This window comes from Puntigrus tetrazona, chromosome 15 (assembly GCF_018831695.1).
Source record: "Puntigrus tetrazona isolate hp1 chromosome 15, ASM1883169v1, whole genome shotgun sequence".
Lineage (NCBI taxonomy): Eukaryota > Metazoa > Chordata > Actinopteri > Cypriniformes > Cyprinidae > Puntigrus > Puntigrus tetrazona.
In genome coordinates, this window is record NC_056713.1 from 6,487,171 (window position 1) to 6,501,029 (window position 13,859).

At 36.6% G+C, this 13,859-nt stretch overlaps 1 pseudogene; it reads right to left on the minus strand.

Moving 5' to 3' along the window:
- Positions 1 to 631: 631 nt before the first annotated feature.
- LOC122359414 lies at positions 632 to 12,227 on the minus strand (annotated as a pseudogene).
- Positions 12,228 to 13,859: the final 1,632 nt, after the last annotated feature.

Consider the following 13,859-nt stretch of genomic DNA (forward strand, 5'->3'; position numbering starts at 1 on the left):
TTATAATGAATAATTATTATCTTCAATTTCAGGTTGTAAAGATTTGAGGGTATCTATTGATGGTTAATGGGTGAAGACTGACCAGTCAGCAGTGTCTTGTATCCGCGCCACTCTGGTTCTGGTCTGATGTTTGACTCACAGTAGAAGGAGACCGAGTTTTAACACCTGTTCAAATAAAACTTCAAATTCAAATAAAGCATCTATGGATCCAGGAATAACTAACTTTAACTAACATTGAATATTTTCAATCCACAAAAAGCTCTTCAAAGCAGAAAGATGTTTTTAGATGTCAGTGTAAAATGTTGATCTGCCTGCCCATCCAGTCTTTATGGTTAATGATAAATAAACTCGGCTTGCTGTCTTTACAGGAGGTTTAAACCAGAGGCTCGGCTTGAGCTCCGGGTTCAACCCCACTATTGCAGTATTATCTAGACGGAGAACAAGACAAAAAGAGCAGGAGATCTGCGGTGCAATGAGAGCTGCTTATATAATCTAGTAATGATGATTGGTTGCTGTGAAAACCTTTTGAAGAAACCTTCTAAACTCAGTTGACATAACAGGTTTAGGAGACAAGGTTAAAAGAAGAAAACCATTTTAGCTGTTGTGGAGTAGAAGCTGTTTAGGAACAGAGTCAGCGTCTGCAAATGTATGATGTAAAATTAAAAAGACCTTTGTTGTTTCTGTAGCTCCAGAGCAGAACCAAGAAGACAACGATGAAGACTGCAGTCAGTCCTGCTGTTACTCCAATTATCATGGGTTTGAGATCCTCAGATACTGAGCTTGTAGAAGCAGAGACTTAGTTTAACATTTAGATTAGTGCTGTAAAGTGTCCAGAAATATTTCAATAGTTTATATTTCTTATATCTCACGTCTGACTGAGATCCAGCTCTTGGGTGACTCTCCTCTCTCTGGGTGTTTGCAGGAGTAGAAACCCTCGTGTGACTTTGAGACAGGAGAGATGATCATCTCTGTAGTTTGATTCTGGATGAGTGATCCATCTTTATAGAAATCAGCTCTGAGGTTTGATGGAGTGTATCGATATAAACAGTGTAGAGTCAGACTATCTCCTTCAGTCACAGGATGAACAGGACTCTCCAGAATCACTTCAGCTACAGAAACACAGCAGACATACACTGACTGTATAACTGTTGTTTATTTATTTATTGTTTTGTTTTTGTCCACTGATGATTAATGCACTTGTCTAATCATCCTGCTTCATGCAATAATTGTAAACACACCAGTGAAATGAATAAAACAGAAACACAGACTCACAGTGTACAGTGATATTAACAGGATGATGTTTCTCTCCAGATTCAGACTCACACCAGTACACTCCAGTGTGATGTATAGACGTAACTGATTGTACATGTAGATCCTGTGTGTGATCTCTCGAGATATTGATGAACAATCTTCCAGATCACTGTCTGTGTATCTTTTCACTCTCCATACAGTAGAGTTACTCTGGTCTTCACAGCTCAGAGAGAGAGAGTCAGATCTGAAGTGTTGAGTTCTGCTGGGACTGACCCTCAGAGAGACTGGAGCAGAAACACCTGAGAACACAGTTACAGCTTTATACAAACTCTCTTTATTCAGTATGAACCAGTAGTTTAAGTTGTGCTTGACCTCACCGGTGACCCACAGCAGCTGTTTGTTGCTGTACTGTGTTTTATAAGATGATTTCTCTCTCTCTGCTCTGCACACATAAACTCCTGTGTGATCTACAGCAGCAGAACTGATCCTGTATCTTCCTCCTGCTCCTCTGCTGCTGTCTGAGAGCAGATGATAACCACCTGTAAAACCAGACAATATATTAAATGATATTCTGGACTGAATCTCTAATTCAGATGTTACCACATGAAGCACATCATAACTTACCTGGTGATTCAGTTAAAGTGAACCAGCTGAACGTCCAGCCTGTAGAGAAGTTGTGAACCTCACAGATCAGAGTCACTGGATCTCCTTCAGTCAACCACTTCTGTGGAGAAACACTTAAAACTGATTTGGGATCTGAAATAGAGAAATCTCTCATTAATAACATGTTAAACATGTGTTTGTGTGTTTATGAAGAGATGAATCTCACCTGATACTTTCAGAGTAACTTTATCACTCGTGTGTGACCGGCGTGATCCTCTGATCTCTGATCCTTCACAGGAGTATTCACCTGAGTCAGACTCAGTAACAGAACTGAATGTGTGTTCCTGTCCATCACTGAAAACTCTTCTTGAATTATCTTTATACCAGCTGTATCTCCAGCTAGTGACTCCTTCATCATATATGTCACATCTGAGAGTGACTGTTTCTCCTCTGAACACATGTTGATCAGGTTTAATGGTCACTTTGGGTTTTGGTCTTTCTGTACAATGACAACAAATAACAATGAATACAATGAATAGTTTTAATGCATGAATATCATCCAGTCACATTGCTGCCTGCATCACTCCACAAGCTCTTAACCAAATTTACTATTTTTTTTAAATCAGTGGATGACGTGGATGCACTCATGTCAAGTAAATGGATTTTCTGCAAGGAGAAATAATGTTCCAAGATATTTCTCAGAGCGCCCCATCAGTGTCAATGATGTTTCCAGAGAGTTTTCCCACATGATCACGATAAGCAGCTCTTTAAATGGTTGGCGACCATTTCTCTCTTGAGGCCCTGTATTTGCTGTATTAACACATCATTTGATACTGAAAGATGGAGATGTCCCAGCTATAAAAGATCCGCGTCATGATTCATGACGATAAGTGACAGTGAGAAAATCGTAAATCGATGTATCTTTCTGAAATAAATATGATAAAACTAAAAAGACTTTTGTAGGTGTGAAGGCTTTATACTGAGTTCTTAAATATAAGATAAATATGAATATTAAATATAAGTTAATTTGAAGTTTTGCTTTCACACTTGAAATGGTTAACCCTGGGTTATACTAAACCCTGGATAAACAGAGTCCATTTACCTGTAATCACGTTTCACACTGCCCATACTAAACCAAGGGTTAAATGTTAATCCTGGGTATTTACAAACAAACACTGTACATTCCTAAACCCCGGGTTAACGTTCTTATTTTATATATATATATATATATATATATATATATATATATATATATATATATATATATATATATATAAAAAGCAGTGTGTAAAACTCTTCTGTGTGTTATGTACCCTTAACTTGACACGTGTATTAAAATATAACACAGGTTCTTTTGTTTTTAACACATCTGTTATTGCACTTACTGAGTGTCTCATTAAATTATATGTTCATTATGTAAAAATACTTGCCGTGTATACTGTTACTGTTACAGCTTTACTGTAATCTGTGTAACATCTTCCTCTTCTTCGAGCTCTGCAGCTGTACTTTCCTCCATCAGAGACTTTCTCAGGTTTGATTGTTTTAGTTTGATCTTCAGTAGATTCAGGGTTTGAGTCTTTTCTCCAGAGAAACTCCCATCCATTCTGTGACTGAATCCCTCACATCTCAGAGTAACTGAGTCTCTCGGTGAACACTGGACTCTGAGGATCAGCTGTCAGAGTCAGTTTAGGAAGACCTGTCAATATAAAGTTAGTGGGATTATGAGTTATTAAAGTTTTACAGCAGATCTCTGTAAGGTATTTGTCATATGATTGTCAGTCATCACTCAATGAATGTCTTTAACCTCATTAACGTTACCACTGCTTCAGTATTCATTGATGAAACAACTGATCAAACATAACTTATGATCCATTATATTTTTTCGATAAGAATATTATGATGATAATAATAAAAATATTTTGATTATCATGATTTTAGTTTTAAAAATGCTGTACAAAGTTTTATTAACACTATGTTAAATATCTGTATGAAGAGATGAATCTCACCTGATAGTTTCAGAGTAACTTTATCACTCGTGTGTGACCGGGCGTGATCCTCTGATCTCTGATCCTTCACAGGAGTATTCACCTGAGTCAGACTCAGTAACAGAACTGAATGTGTGTTCCTGTCCATCACTGAAAACACTTCTTGAATTATCTTTATACCAGCTGTATCTCCATCTAGTGACTCCTTCATCATATATGTCACATCTGAGAGTGACTGTTTCTCCTCTGAACACATGTTGATCAGGTTTAATGATCACTTTGGGTTTTGGTCTTTCTGTACAATGACAACAAATAACAATTATTTTTGTCCCCAAACATTTGTATTAAGAGTGTACAGCTGTTAATGCACTTACTGAATGTCTCATTAAATTATACAGTGGGTAATGGAAAGTATTCAAACCTCATTTAATTTTTTCACTCTTTGTTATATTGTAGCCATTTGCTAAAATCATTTAAGCTAATTTTTTCCTCATTAATGTACACACAGCACCCCATATTGTCAGAAAAAAACACAGAATTATTGAAATTTTTGCAGATTTATTAAAAAGAAAAACAGAAATATCTAATGGTCTTTTGCTGTGACACTCATATTTAACTCAGGTGCTGTCCCTTTCTTCTGATCATTCTTGAGATGGTTCTGCATCTTCATTTGAGTCCAGCTGTGTTTGATTATACTCATTGGACCTGATTAAAAAAAAGCCACACAGCTGTCTATATAAGACCTTACAGCTCACAATGCGTGTCAGAGCATAAGAGAATCATGAGATCAAAGGAACTGCCTGAAGAACTCAGAGACAGAACTGCTTATTGAGCAGCTGACTAGTAACACTATCAGTGCAGATTTGAACTTTGACCCTGGCTAGTGCAGATGCGCTGTAAGCTTGTGCAGCACTGTTTGAAAGGGCTACACGCAAACTGTAGTAGAAAATGGTCTGCAGTCTATGCTTATAATGATTGTAATATTTACCTTCATCACTCCTCACTAATATACAACTATCATTTAATTAGCCATCATCTGTAAGTCTTTAACCCTGAATCTCAACAATGGTGACAATACACAAAAAGCATCATGTTGTAGTGCATTCTGGGTGCACAGAAACTCATCAATGACTCCCAGAATGCAATGCAACATAAATAAATTATGCACCTGAATTTTCTAAATGTTTTATTCTTATTACTTGATTTAATTATTGCTATTTTTGTGACTTTATAGTAGCTTCCGTTGTGATGGTCAAAGAGGTTTATCTGAATATTTTGTTAATTGCCACAATTGTTGAGATTTGTGAGCTGAAACAATGTTACAATTCAACCTGTAAAAAATAAACAGCTTCTGCATTCAACTGTGTCGAATCTAATAATTTTATTTATTAGGCAAGTGCAAATGAGACACAAATGTTCAAATACCAGCCTTCAGGTGCTACCTGCAATGCTCCAGGAATAACAGGAAAAATAATCCACAAACAATCCCAGACAGAAAAAAACATCCCAGTTTATAGAAAATAGGCATCACGTGATTCTCATGTTGATGGCCCAGATAGATTTTACAACCATGATACTGAACAGCACGTTTCATGGCCCAGTTTATAACTGGCCACACCGTGATGGGATCAGCCTATCACAGCAAGGAAATGTAGAAGCACCAGATTGCCACCTCCTCATCGTAAAGAAATACGGGTACCCTTCCTCTGTTCTGAGTCTGTGCCCACATGGGTGAGACAACAGCAGATCAATAGTTCTGAGTCTCAGAAAACAGAAACACCTCCATTCTCAGTCTGAGTACTGCAGTGAAAAAAAAGACATCTCCGGCCTGCCTAGTGAGACACTAACAGAGCATCCAGCTAATCTAGATTAAAGACACATCTTTTTAACCTAACCTACAGATAACACACTAATACACTTTTATTATTCAAATCCGTTAAAGGATTGCTAGGCTGCATTAATTAAATCGGCTGGAACCGGAAAACACACAAGGTATTCATGACATCGTAAAAAGAATGCCATCCATGCTAAAATTAGTCTTGTTTCTTTCTTTTTCTGTTTCTCAGTTTGTATCCAGATTAGATGGTGGATCAGGACTCAGAGATTATGTTCATCAGAGACCAGAACACCTAGATGCGCCCCTTGGACAGATCACCAGATCCTGATACTGATTTCTAAGGGGGGCAGTAAAGTGGGGGTGATTCACGTTGTTGTTCTCTTTGCAACCCTTTCATAATATCCCAGGAGACGGGAGCAAGAATGACAGACGGAGGAAGTATGGGTTCTGCAGTGAAATGTTCTATGTGACGGTAATAACGCTTTCAGAGGGCATCGGCATTACTGTTCTTACTGCCTGGACTATAGGTTACTGTGTACTGTAAGCATGTAAAGAACAAGGACCAGCGGGCTTGACGTGGGGTTCAGTCATTTCTTGTGGTTCTTGTGGTTCTTGTGATTGGTAATGACTTGGAATGGGTGCACTGCACCTCCTAACCAGTGCTGCCATTCTTCAATGGCTGCCTTCATTGACAACCCACCTTATTCCCCACATTTTAATTGCAGTGGTTAGTTTCCTGGAAAAGAACATGGATGAAGATTGATAGGTTGACCGGATCTTTGTGATAGGACTGCTCCTATTGCGCAGTCTGAGGTATCGACTTCCACTACAAAAGGTAATTTGGGATCAGGGTGCTTAAGAACAGGGGGCAGACGTGAATTTCTCTTTCACGGCAAGGAACGCTTGGTTGGCCTCATTAGTCCATTTTAATTTGTCCGGTCTTCCTTTTTAAAAGAGATGTTGGAGGATGCCACTGAGCTGTAATTGTGGATGAGCTGGCGGTGGAATTTAGCGAAGCCCAAGAATCTTTGGAACTGTTTGACTGTCGTGGGTTGAGGCCATTCGGTTCCAGCCTGAACGTTTTGTTGATCCATCCTGCCTCCATGGTGACTGATAAGGTATCCCAGGAAAGAGGTTTGACTCGCATAAAGTTTTTCAGCCTTGGAATGCAGTCTTCCATTCATCGCCTCCTAATCCTAATTAAATTGTAGCCGCTTTCTTAAATCTAGTTTTGTGTAAATGGTGACTTCTTGCAGTTGTTCAAGTGCTGAGCGTACTAAGGGAAGCAAGTCACAAAACTTGATGGTAAAGTTATTCAAACCTCTGTAGTCTATGCAAGGTCTCAGTCCTCCAGCTTTCTTCTCGACAAAGAAGAATCCTGCGGCTGGTGATGTGAAGGGATGGATGAAACCCGAGTCGAGTGCCTTCTCAATGTATTCGTCCATGGCTTGACTTTCAGTTCTTGAGAGTGGGTAAACCTTTCTCTTAGGAGGCATGACATTGGGGAGTAAGTCGATGGCACAGTCCTAGGGTCTGTGTGGGGGTAATTGTGCTGCTTTCGTCTTGCTGAATACTTCAGACAGATCATGGTAACAGGAAGGGATGTCTATTAGTTTGTGGGTTTCAGGGCTTTCGATACTGGTAGTGAGACATGGTTTGGGATTCACAGAGAATCAGTGTTGCTGACAAAATACAGACCGGTGGGTAAGTTCACTGTGATGCCAAGAGAAGTGGTGGTCATGAACGAAAAGCCATGGAAATGACAGGATTATCTCATGCTTGGGTGAATCAACAATTTATAAGGTAATGGTTTCTTGATGGAATAGACCAACCTGGAGTGTAAGGGGTTTTGTCTTTGATTTTGATAGGTGGGGTGCATGGTTGAGTAGGGATGTTGAGCTTTGCAACAATGTGTTTACTAATGAGATTCAAGTTTGCTAGTACTCAGGCGATGGCTCCCTCTGCTGGCTGGGTGTTACAACTTGTTAAATGTCTTTGCAGAAAAGATGCCTGACAAACTTTGTCATGGGTGTAATATGTTTTATTTTCAGAAATAACAGGCTACAATGAAAATGCTTAAATACTATATTTATATCCAAAATTACGATTCCTTGGTGTAAAAAAAAAAAGTCACAAAATATTAAATTTGAATTAACTGATAAAATCTGAAGAATTGCCCAGCTCTATCATCACTACATCCACATACAGCCCCCCCCAAAACACACATAACATACAATATACAATATAGATACAAATAACCATAACAAAAATATATTCAGTCATCATCACAAAATTGTAAATATTTGAAATTATTTCAATTTCTGAAATAACCCCTCTTCCTCTATTTTGTGGCTGTGTCACAGTACCATGAGCGCACAGACTGACCTGATACTTGCCCTGCTGGCATTTCAGCTGTGAATTATAGGCACATGCATACCATATTTTTGTTTACTGAACCAGACATGCCATATGAATTTAGCATTTAGTTTTTTGCATGCCAAAATCAATAAAATATGCCAAATAGAAATTGTGCTGTGCATACTTTCATTAGAGGTTTGCACTATAACAAAAAAATTGTTTAATTTGTTTAATTAATTTAGCACTGTAAAAAAACCCTCTTTGCCTTTATCGTTATAGTTGGGGTGTGGCCTCTCCATTTTTATTATACTTTAATATTTAGAACGATTTTAGAACTATCTTTACCTTTTACATATATTGTAACAATGAGTTATGAAGGCTCCTTCCGTGGCCATTGGAGAGAGCCACAGAGACGTGATATATATATATATATATATATATATATATATATATATATATATATATATATATATATATATATATATATATATATATATATACACATATACATATATATATATATATATATATATATATATAACATGCACTACATCGTAGATAAAGTCCAGTAAGTCATCGTGCTGCAGGCTGCAGCGAGGACAGACCTAAATACAAAAATGAGGCAAAGCCTTAAAAGGCCTGATTATATTTAGCATTTTATTTAAGCTATAATAGTAAGACCAAGATAAATTAAAATAGAACACTAATTATAATGGCATATGTAAAACTTTGTCCAATAATTGTATAGCTACGCATATTGTCTGATTTTATATTGCTTTGTTCCATACCTGAAATGTAAAATAATTGCTGCAATGCAATTTTGTCTGATGTGTGAATTGTTTACTGGCCTATTTTCTAATCATACAGTAAATGCTTTAAAAATGACTTAACTCCATTCAGGTGCTTTTATGGTATAGCCGTACATCTGCAGACCCTACTACAAGAAAATTATGTAGTTTGTGTGAGATGCCTGAGATGAAATCATAGCATTCAAAGATGCTCACAGTAGTGCATTTACATTAAAATACTATGAAAGTACAGCAGTTAAATGAAAAATTAGTTTTGATATTTTCTATTATATATATATATAGTATTGTTGATTCATCACAACCATCCACTTTCTTTGAACTATCCACAGTCCTGTCTTCATGATTTTGGGTATAACTCATGTGTTGCTGGCTCTGGCAGTGTTTTTTGCTGCTGTGGTTCACTGCTGTTTAGCTGTTGGTGATCTGTCACACTGTGGCCTTGTGGTCATCATGAACAAAGCTCGACAGTTTCCATTCGCCCCTGGCCTCATTAAGCAGCAGAACCACGGGTGTTTTTTCATACATACATTATCACTATAGCAGCATGTGAACAACCCACAATATTTAGAAGTGGCGTGTCCTTACAGTTTGTCTTTGTTTTAAATACTGTATGATAAATAGTTTTTTTATTTCCATTCTGACACTGAACAGGTGATATAAATACTTCTCTGTGATCTCTGCTCATTGCTCTAGACTAGAGTTGCTTAAATGTAATGACTCATGTGCAAGAAACACATTTTATTATATATTTATGTGTGTGTGCATGAGTAAAATATATTTCAGTACCATCTTTGTGCACCTACAATATAGTCATGGCCAGAATTGTTGGAACCACTGAAATCTTTCCAGAAAATCAAGTATTTCTCACAGAAAAATATTGCATTAACACATGTTTTGCTACACACATTTATTCTCTTTGTGTATATTGACAATGTCACACAAAACTTCAAAAATGGGCCGGACAAAATTATTGGCACCCTTGACTTAATATTTGATTGCACACCCTTTGTAAAAAATAAACGAAATCAGTTGCTTCCTATAACCATCAATAAGGTTCTTACAAATCTCTCCTGGAATTTTGGACCACTCTTCCTTTGCAAACTGCTCTTGGTCTCTCATACTGGAAGGGCACCTTTTTCCCACCAGCAATGTTAAGATCTCTCCACAGGTGTTCAATGGGATTTAGATCTGAACTTATTGCTTGCCACTTTCTCCAATGTTTTGTTGCTATCCAATTTCTGGCTGCTTTTTGAGGTATGGTTGGAGTCATTGTGTTGCTGGAAGATCTCGGACTCAAAACCAGCTTTCTGACACTGGACCCTACATTGTGACCCAAAATCCTTTGGTAATCCTCAGATTTCATGATGCCCTGCACACAGTCAAGTCACCCAGTGCCAGAGGCAACAAAACCACCCCAAAACATCTTTAAACCCCGCCATATTTGACTCTAGGTACTGTGTTCTTGTCTTTGTAGGCCTCATTCCGTTTCGGTAAACAGTAGAATGATGTGCTTTTACCAATAAGCCCTATCTTGGTCTTATCTGTCCACAAGATGTTTTCCCAGAGGATTTTGGCTTACAATGCAAAGACTAAGTCAACTCTCTTTTTATCTGCTTTCAGGTGTGATTTTTATATTGCCCACACCTTTACTTACTCCAGGTGAGTTTAGTCTCATTTATCCACAATTTTAAAAAAGGGTGCCAATAATTTTTTCCAACCCATTTTTGAAGATTTGTGTGACATTATGTCATATTAGCTTATGTTCCAATATGTTAAAATGTTGTGTATAGTACAACATGTTAATGCAATACTTTTCTGTGAGAAATACTTGATTTTCTGGAAAAAATGTAGAGGTGCCAACAATTTTGGCCATGACTGTATTTTATAAAGTGTGTTACTGAATATGAAAACATATATTATGATATTTAAGTAAACACACTGTCACTAATTTGTCAGTATATGAATAGCAGCAAATTCTTATGTACTATTAAATATGTTGTAGTCCATTAGCACAATATAGTATTCTGGAGATTTTCAATAAATCATTTCGTATATTGATAATTCAGATCTATAAGGAACTATATTTTCTTTGCATAGGGGAACATTCAGGTGCAAAACCACCCTAGATTGGTTTCAAACCCACCACATTTAAGTTCACAGAAAAGAGCTTGACCTTCATCAACAGACGCTTACAACAGAATCCAAAATGGCAAAGAGGTCACCAATGTAATATTATAAATAGAAACAAAAGCTGTTGATAATATATTGTACAGTGTCTGATAATCAAGTCTTCAGAAACTTCATCAACATCTTCATTTCGAGATCAATACAAAGGGCAACACAAGTGTGTACACACAAGTTTGTTTTTTTACCCACTAAAGAAACACTTAAGAAAACTTCTCTAGAAGCTGAAATTGAGAAATCACTTATTAATAACATATGAAATGTGTGTTTGTGTGTCTGAACAGATGATCAGACTCACCTGATACTGTCAGAGTAACTTCATCACTGCGGGAGACGGTTTTGATCCATTAAATCTATCACAGGAGTATTCACCTGAGTCAGACTCAGTAACAGAACTGAATGTGTGTTCCTGTCCATCACTGAAAACTCTGCCTAAACCTTTCTTTATACCAGAAGTATCTCCAGCTAGTGACTCCTTCATCATATATGTCACATCTGAGAGTGACTGTTTCTCCTCTGAACACATGTTGATCAGGTTTAATGATCACTTTGGGTTTCAGTCTTTCTGCACAATGATAATTCACAAAGAAAATAATAGGTTAGACTGTATTTTCTTTAGTTGTTATACTCCATTATTAATTGTCCTATGAAACATGTTCACTATAAGAAAAGAAAAAGAAAAAGAGTGCAAATGCATGGTGGCACCGGGAGCCAAACATTTAAATCTAGTAGTATTTCAACTTTAATCTTTAATCGACTTTTTTAAGACTTTAAGACTTTTTCTCTTAATGTTTTGAGTTTATTCTCAAAATATTACTTTCATCTTGTAATGTTTTATTATTTTTTAAGGTGGCAGAAAACACTTATACAAAAGAGCATAAGCATACAAAAATTAAAAATATGTTTTAGATAAGTTTTGATTCGCACTATTTTTTCTTTCATATTTTTAAATAATTTTTTAATTGATTTATTTTTGCAGAGTTTTTTTTACAGCTAGTTTGTAACAGTGAAGAATAAAATTCATTCACCTTCAGTTTGTCCAGAGTAGATATTTGAAATCAGCACTAAAAACATAAAAGAAAAGCATTGAGCTCATACTGTGTACATTACATTAGACAGTATCATCCACTGCAATACATGCACAGAAAGCAATACTCACAGAACACAAGAGGAAGTTGACTGAGCTCCATACTGACTGAATGATGACAGACGGTTAAACACAGACTGTGTTAAAGTCTCAAGACTTCTGAAACATACAGTCAGATCCAACATAGTGACACATTAAACACAATGTCTGATGCAAGTTAGAAGTGTAAGAAGTGAAATTATATTCATATAAAATAAATCTTTAAGCAATTTATGTGATGTATTTAATTGTGAAAATTGGTATGATATAACTTTACCTACCCAACAATAAATCGTTGTATTTGGAGTGATGTTATGTCTAAATGAATAGGCAATCGTTATCTGTGATCAGTTCTAATTACGGATTTTGCCTAAAAGTAACAACCACTCTGAAATTGGAAACGAGATCAAAATTGAAACTAAATGCTGATAAATCCAAATGTGCATTAAACCTTTGACCAGGCTTCTAGATTCTGTTCTTTGGCAAGGGGTGGACCTTACAATAGCATGCATGCATGTGCTGTAGAACTAAAATAAAGATTACTGCTGCTTTCAAACAACCGCACAGTTGGTACTTTTAATATAGCAGCAGAACATCAGTGTCTGTGGTTCATTAGGCACAAAACTACATTCAACTAACACAACTCTTGTGCAAAACACATTAATACAGTTCAGTTAAATATTTACTCTCCTTATCAGTTCATGACTTTGCATAACTGTTTTTTTTTGTGGCGCCTACTAATATTACAGTAAAATTACTTTTTGTTTGGTTACGCTTTCTTTACAGTAAATTGCTTTTTTCATTGAATTAATAGGAATTTACTGTCAGCAGGGTTTACGCTAAGTAACTGTTTTTCTACAGGTTGTTAATTAAAATTTATTGCTGTCAGATAAAATTTTATGCTGTTTTTTTATCTATATCCCTTTAAACCTCAGTTATGTGTATAATACAGAGTGTTAAAGTAACACTGAATCAGTGAAGTCAATATAAGATAATTCTGTGAATGAATGAGCGTTAATGAAGTGACGATTGAGCATTTTAAAAAAACAGAACAAAATTACAACTCAAATAAAGAAGACATTAAATTGATCAAGAATTCCTAAATCGCCATTACCAACTTCAAACATTGCTAACCAGACCAATGCTGTTTCGTCAGACATGAGTTTAGCTCCAATTCTAATTAAACACACCTAAAGCAGCAGCGAATCAAGCTCTCACTGAGGCCTGTTAGAAACGTCTGTGCTGTTGTTGAGGCAAGTTGGAGCTAAAACTCTGCAGGACCGAGTTTGGACAGCCCTCATTTAGATGTAGCTTGCAGTGCTACAAATATAGTTGTCAGCAAACCTTTATCCTGTGACAAAAATGAGACGAGAAGCAACGTAAATGCTGTTCATGTGATGATGACAGTAGTTAAATGTATAATGGAATATTGTTGATGAATGAAAATGAGACTAAATGTGGTTTACTGAAACAAAAACTAGCTAAAATGTCTCTTCGCTTTTGCTGACCAAAGAAAGACAAAATAAAATCTTCTAACGCTAATTAGTTATTTCCTGTTTAGTCGTGATTTGTATTATTATTTACAGTATTTCTGTTTCCTGTGTCTCAGTTTAGAGCTGCATCAGATGAGCAGACACTTCCTCAAGACTCACTCATGCATTATTTAGAAGATGACAACAAAGTCTGACACAGAGATAGGGACCCTT